The following is a 7,957-nucleotide window of genomic DNA, read 5'->3' as shown; positions in this document are numbered from 1 at the left end:
GAGAGTGACCTGACAAACCCATTGTGTGGTGTGTCTTGTTATTACTCCTAAGCGCCCCAGGATGGTTTTTCACTGACATGGTACCACATTGCATATAGGCTTGAGTCTTAGCATAATTGTCTCATGCGTTTGCTAATTGTTTATTATGAAATTGAGGTGTTATTATGTCTTGATCAAAGCGTGTGATTCTTGTGTAATGTGATTGATGATTGAAAAGTGTGATTGATGGATGAAAAGTGAACTTTGGATGACAAAGTGGTGGAATTACATGAATTACGTGTAAGTAAGTTTTATTTGATTTATATGATATGTATATTTAGTTGTCTTGTTTCTCCATTAGTTAGGAATGTGATAACTCACTCCCGGTTTGTTGTTTGTGTTTGGATCCTGTGATGATCTTGAACTCTGTGTTCGGGGGAGCAGATGACTAGGTGAACTGCTTTAAGGAATATTGTGCTGAAGGACGTCGAGACACAACGCTCTAATAGGATGTGACATTGGAGTATAGAGTTTTATATTAATTGTATGAAGTCTCAGACGACCTTGTTTGAGCCGATGACTTTATTATTTATTTGGACAAGTTTGACTATGATGTAGAAGAAAGTGATTGTGAACCTTTTATCCCTTTAAAAGGCTTGTATTTTAAAATGTTTAAAAAAATTCTTTTAATTAATATTTGAATTTTTATTCCATTGTTAGTATATATGTGAGGGGTAGAGGGTGTCACATATTTGATGGTTACTGTAAACATTATAAACAACTTTGTATAATGACAATTATTTGAGAATAAACATACATATTTGTTTGTTTCATTTTGTCTGCACCAAATCAGTTGGACAATGCATTGTATTCGCAATGGGTAGTTGCATCGATAGGATAAGTGTTTTTGTGCGACCAACCTGCCCCCTTTTGCAGGTCATTCTGAAGATAAGGATTTCAATACCCCTAATGATATCCCAATTGATTTGAAGCCTGTTTACTTATGAGACCCATGTAAGTTGATCTGAAGCTTTTATTTTTTCTATATTGTTGTTTGCCAATTTTTTCTGTAATTAATACTATTCATTATTTGTAAAAATGGCGTTGCTACCTCAAAATTACAAATCTCAATGGGAGGGTGGAGCCATGCATGTCTGAGCTTTTGTCAGTTTGCCAAGAGCGTCATCTTTTTATAGCATTGATGGGAAAGAAGAAGGTATTCAAGGTTACTGGAAGGGTAACCTCCCTCAGGTCTGTACGGTAAGGAAAGAATGAATTGGTATTTCTGTATTTATATCACATAATATTGACTGGCCTTTTCATTTGTGTTAGTGTTTGTTCTTTAATATTTCAAGTGATCCGAGTTATACTTTACATTGTTGTCCAGGTTTTTGCTTATGAAATGGACTTAGGTTAGCCCAAATTATAGTATCAGAAGTTGTAATAGCAAATTTTAACATCTTCATACATTAAGGTTAATTGCGTTTATCTTGGCTGCGTTGTAGTGTCATAAACACTTGTTCAAAAAATAATAATTCGTCTTGTTTTGGGATCTTTTGTAAGAAGAGAAAGTGCTTAGATTATAAAATGACACCTTTGAGTATTTTTTTTGTAAGGCTCTTGACTCATCATCATATGAAGGGGAATATACAAATCTTGATTATCAAAATAGATCTTTTAACTTGTTACTCATATTTAGTTTCATTTGACTATATATATTGGTGTGTCTGTTTGATCTTTACTGGTGTTTATATTGTAACTTTTCATTGTGCAGGTATTGATTGCTATGAAAAATGGTGCTCAACTTCTTAAATATGGTCGTAAAGGAAAGCCCAAGTTTTGTCCATTTAGACTTTCTCGTGTAAGTTAAATGAAAGCCTTTTCAAGAGTGTTTTTGGATTCTCTACTTCACATTGCAACCTTTTAATGCATAGGAAATAGATGACTACACCTTGAAGTATTTTACTTTTACTTATATGCCACACAAATTTCACTATGTGGCTAAAATTAGTACTTACTTGAGTTGACACTGGGAATTCTCTGGGTTCACTGCATTATAGTGACACAATTCTAGTTAATTTGTATTATTACTATCCAGATCTTTATGATTTGCATAGATTTTTATTAATATCCATGCTGAATTTTCTTATTTTAGTAATTAGTGCTACTGCTAACAAGTAGAGGTAGCGTAGCTTTATCGCTAGGCAAACATATTTCTTATTTGGTGTATTCATAAGAAATATTCATTTTTTCTGTTCTTCCTTGATTGTAGACTAAGAGTTGAACATTCATATATAGTAGGCTTGAAATTTTACTGTCTCGAGTTATTTCTATGTATAAACATTAAATAAATATCCGTAAACTGCAGGATGAATCATCCTTAATCTGGATCACAAGTAGTGGAGAAAGAAATCTGAAGCTATCTTCTGTCTCTAGAATTATTCTTGGACAAAGAACTATGAGATTTATTCCCTTAAATCTAATTGCATACAATACCTTGACATTCTATGTTATTAATAAAGCAATTTAAAAATTGTTTCACAAACTTACTCTTACATGTTCTTGTTTTCATTCCCTTAATCTTTTGGCAGGCTGTTTTCCAACGTTACTTGAGTCCTGAGAAGGACTATTTGTCTTTTTCATTTATTTACAGTAACGAAAAGTGATCACTTGATTTGGTTAGTGGCAAATTATGTGATTTCATGCATCATTAAATCATTATTTGTTTTCATTTTCTGTATTTTCATTATTATAATTATTTCTGTGTATTGCTATTCAGATTTGCAAAGATAAAGTTGAGGCAGAAGTGTGGATTGCTGGCCTCAAAGCATTGATATCTTCTGGTCAAGGTGGTCGGTCCAAAATTGATGGATGGAGTGATGGGGGTCTCATTCTTAATGTAAATATACTAACTTGTGGTTTTTGTAGTTAAATGCATTTTGGTCACATTATGTTTCTTGTAAGTTGTACTGCTTCTATAAGTTGGAAAGGCGATAGATTTTAGTCTGAGGTTAATAGTCGTTGTGCCATTTTCCTTAGGCAACATTTGATATGGATGCTAGAAGGGAATGGGACAACATATGGGTGTTGTTCTATGTATTATGCATTCTAAAATCCGAATGGTATTAGACATGAGGTTAAGAAGTGGTACATTTTGGTTCTACTAAAGATGGTGATACCAAGAACAAAATGAAGCAGAATCATTTCATTTTGTTCTGTTTTTTCAATTCTTTTCTGTCTGCACACCAAAATGCTACAATAAAGTGTATATTTTGAACAAATCAAAATGGAGAGAACTTATTTGCTCCATTATAAGATTGATTATTTGTTGTTTCCTCTAAGGAAAACTAGTCTTTATTTTCTCATATTGTAGCTTAACCTGAAAGGATATAAACTGTAGTTTTTATTTTTTTTATTTATATCTGAAAGAGATTACCTCTCACTCATTCTCTGCTTCGGTTGCTATTTGGTGATTGTGCTGATTAACCTACTCTACTTTTTATATGATGTTATTTTTTTGTAAAAAGACGAACTAATTTTTACAAGCTTTCTTAATTCCTGTTCCTTTGCTGTTGCCATTATGCTTCCATGGCTACTGATGAAATAAATGATAAGTTGCTTACAATTCTTTGTGTCTCAAATAATATCAGGATAGCAGAGACTTAACATCAAATAGTCCTCCAAGTGAAAGTTTGGATAGCACGTCATGAGGCATTAGTTCTTCTGACATTTCTATGACTCTTCCAAATACTTCTCCAAAGTCCTTTCGGCCTGACAATACAATTTCTAAAAAGTCACATGTGCCACCAGACGGAACAAACATGCAAGTGAAAGGATCTGCTTTAGATGTATTTCGTGTTAGTGTTTCCAGTGCCCCAAGTACATCTAGTCATGGATCTGCACCTGATGACTATGATGCTCTGGGGGATGTATACATATGGGGAGAGGTTACCTGTGAAAATGTTAAAGTTGGTGCTGATAAAAATGTAAATTATTTCAGCCCCAGGGCAGATGTACTTCTCCCCAGACCACTGGAATCCAATGTAGTTTTAGATGTACATCATATAGCATGTGGTGCTAGACATGCTTCTCTAGTCACTAGGCAAGGTGAAGTTTTTACATGGGGCGAAGAATCAGGAGGATGCCGTGGTCATGGTGTTGGGAAGAATGTGGTTCAACCTCGTCTAGTTGAAGCATTGACTTATACAACTGTTGATTTTGTTGCCTATGGTTAGTTCCATTCATGTGCTGTTACAATGGCTGGGGAACTATATACATGGGGTGATGGTACTCATAATGTTGGGCTTCTTGGTCATGGCAGTGATGCCAGTCATTGGATACCAAAGAGAATTGTTAGTCCATCAGAGGGACTTCAAATTGCATTTGTTGCTTGTGGTCCATGGTACACAACCTTGGTAACTTCAATAGCGCAGTTGTTTACATTTGGTGATGGAACATTCGGTGTCTTGAGCCATGGAGATAGGCAAAATGTTTCATATCCTAGAGAAGTGGAATCCTTATTGGGGTTGAGAACAATAGTTGTTACTTGTGGAGTGTGGCATACTGCAGCTGTTGAAGAGATCATCGCAACACACTCCAGTACAAGCATATCATCAGGTAAATTGTTTACTTGGGGTGATGGAGACAAAAATCGCCTTGGACATAGGGACAAGGAAACACGTCTTAAACCAACTTGTGTGCCTGCACATATTGATTAAAATTTTCATAAAATTGCTTGTGGGCACAGTTTGACAGCAGGCCTGACAACATCTGGACGTGTTTTCACTATGGGAAGTACTACTGTTTATGGTCAGCTTGGGAATCCTCAATATGACGGAAAGGTTCCATGCTTGGTCGGAGACTAGATTGCCGGGGGAATCAATTGAAGAAATTGCATGTAGAGCATATCATGTAGCTGTATTAACATCCAAAAATGAAGTCTATACTTGGGGGAAAGGTGCAAATGGGAGATTGGGTCATGCAGATGTTGAAGATCGTAAAACACCAGCTTTGGTTGAAGCATTGAAGGATAGACATGTGAAATATATTGCATGTGGTTCAAACAACTCTGCTGCCATATGCCTTCATAAGTGGGTATCTGGTGCTGAGCAGTCTCAGTGCTCTACGTCTGGGCAGGCATTTGGCTTCACTAGAAAGAGACACAATTGTTATAACTGCGGGCTCGTCCACTGCCATTCGTGCAGTTCAAGGAAAGCATTAGGAGCAGCACACGCTCCTAATCCTGGCAAGCCGTATCGTGTGTGTGATTCTTGTTATGCAAAATTGAACAAGGTTGTTGAAGCTAGCAATAGTAATAGGAGGAATGCCTTGCCTCCTCTGTCAGGGGAGAACAAGGATAGGCTAGACAAGTCTGACCTAAGATTGTCCAAGGCAGTAATTCCTTCTAACATGGATTTGATAAAGCAGCTAGATACTAAGGCAGCCAAGCAAGGAAACAAAGGTGATACATTCTCACTGGTTCACCCCTCACAACCACCTTCTTTGCTATAGCTAAAAGATGTTGTCTTGTCCACTGCTCTTGATCTGAGACGAACAGTTCCAAGACCGGTGGTTGCACCATCAAGAGTAAGTTCCAGATCTGTGTCCCATTTCTCTAAAAGACCAAGCCCCCCTCGTTCAGCTACACCTATTCCAACAACTTCAGGACTTGCCTTCTCAAAAAGTATTTCTGATAGTTTGAAGAAAACAAATGAACTTTTAAATCAAGAAGTGCAGAAGTTGCATGCTCAAGTGCATGTTGCTATCCTCCTATCATGAAAATCAAGTAGTAGAAGTTTTCGTCTTTGACACAGAGAGTATAGCTATTCTCCATTTTAATTTTTCTCCTGCCATTTTTTAGCCTGACAAATGAACCTTGCAAAATTTAATGTCACCTGGTAAAATGACACTATGACTTAGCTCAAATTGTCAGAAAAGTTAATGTCACGTGACAAATATATGTTGTTTCTTTAACTTTTTACAGTATCAAGACAAATCTAATTATAGATATCATTAGGTCAAGAGCCCAAGACAGACATGTGAACTGCAAGAATTAGAGATTCAAAGGTCAACAAAAAAGCCTCAAGAAGCTATGGCACTGTTTGCTGAGGAATCTGCTAAATGTAAAGCTGCAAAAGAAGTTATTAAGTCGCTCACGGTTCAGGTTTTTTCTTGTTAATTTACTTCTCTTGGAGCCAGATGTCTTTGAAATGGTTTATTTTCATGTGGTGCTTTATTGTTTGTAACTTGGTTTCAAATTTTCTGCATTGAATAAAATGGACATCCAGATTAAGCCATTTATCTAATTGAAGTTTATTTTTATAAAATTTCTTAATTGTAACAATAGGCTTTAAGAATTGATTTTCTTTTTCAAATTAGTATGTTTTGCTTTTGGTTTAACCATATATTAAAAATTACATTATTTTATCTGTTGGGACATGTACACACAGGTTTAAATCTCACAACAAACAATTTACCCTTGTCTTTTTCAGAATAAATTATTCCATGTTTCCTTTATACTGTTGTCTTTCACACTTACACTGATTGCTGATTAACATTGTTTCAGCTCAAAGACCCGGCTGAGAAGCTTCCTACTGGAGTGTATGATGCTGAGAATTGAACATTAGACCAGCTTACCTACCAAATGGTATTGAGCCAAATGGCATCCACCATCCAGATTCAAATGGGGAGCAGCACTCCAAAGCTGAGTCAATTAGTGCATCTAGTTTGGCCTCCATGGGACTTGAATATGCTCTATTGAATAAAACTGCAGGGAATTCGCCAGGAACATATGGAACTAATCTTCACCAGCAAATTCGAAGCCCTGTGTCCTCTAATGGGACCAATAATTATCCAGATGTCAAATTGCCTAATGTATACAATAAATAAGATGTTCTTTTTGCTGTCATTGATGATGTTTTTCATCTTTCTTGGAAGAAGCTGGTGCATAATGTGTACAGGCTGTTAGCATTGTCTTCATCATGTTTTTTTTCAAACTACTTATATACATGATGAAATATTGCTACAAGTCCAACAATCTATATTAAACTATTTGTGAAATTTCTAATGAGTTTCTTTTGGTTGTTGGATAGTGCACCTGTTAGTTATTGTTAGATAACTTCCAAGTTTCTGAGTGTTCACAAGTCATGGATGAGAGTAGGTGAGGGAGATTGCATGTATAATTTATAATTGTTGCTCCTGCATGCTAATTATTTTCCTTCTTAATGTGTTGTACCTTTAGGATGGCTAGGATGGCAAGCTTGTCAAGCCAATTGCTATATCCTCGAAAATTACCAACCTGTATGCAAATGCTTTTATTCGTAAGTTAACTTACATTGCACCATGTATGTGTTAAGTTTAGTGTTATGATTGGTTGCTTATTCTGTATAAGTGTCATTCTAGAATAATAGTAGTAAACTCTCTCTAATCCTCCATATAACAACCAAATTAAAAATCTTGTTTGGTCTTTTTTAGACTAACCAATGTAAAATGTTTCATGCATTAATAATTTTTACCAAAACACCCTTAATCAGTAGTCATTTCTCTTATCTTATATTTATTCTTTCTTTAACCTTGTTGATGTAGCTCCATGTGGAGTTTGTAGGCCTTGGATCTTCTTCAACAATGGAGTCTTTTGTTTCTTGAAGATCAATGACAGCGGAATGGAGAAGGAGGAAAGGTGATTGGAGACGCCACTTCAAGGAAAAGATGAATAGAAAACAAGCTCACCACCATAGGAAGCCATGATAAGAGCTTAAAGGTAGAAGATGAGTGGAGGGAGAGGGAGAGAAGGGGCACAAAATGTATGCCTCAAATGAGGTCTGAACTTTGAAGTGTAATTTCTCAAATGATCAAAGTTAAAAAAAATATACACACAAGGCCTCTATTTATAGCCTTAGTGTCACAAAATTGGAAGGAAATTTGAATTTCTATTCAAATTTCACTTGAATTTGAATTTGAATTTGTGGAGTCAAAATTT

The 7,957-nt window shown here is 35.8% G+C and overlaps 1 pseudogene; it reads left to right on the top strand.

Annotated features, from left to right (window-relative positions):
- The first annotated feature begins 1,180 nt into the window (after positions 1-1,180).
- On the top strand, positions 1,181-7,643 carry LOC100788999 (PH, RCC1 and FYVE domains-containing protein 1-like; annotated as a pseudogene).
- Positions 7,644-7,957: the final 314 nt, after the last annotated feature.

This window comes from Glycine max, chromosome 11, assembly GCF_000004515.6.
Source record: "Glycine max cultivar Williams 82 chromosome 11, Glycine_max_v4.0, whole genome shotgun sequence".
Taxonomy (NCBI): Eukaryota; Viridiplantae; Streptophyta; class Magnoliopsida; order Fabales; family Fabaceae; genus Glycine; species Glycine max.
Note: the sequence above shows the minus strand (reverse complement) of the source record. Positions and strands in the feature narration are given on the sequence as shown.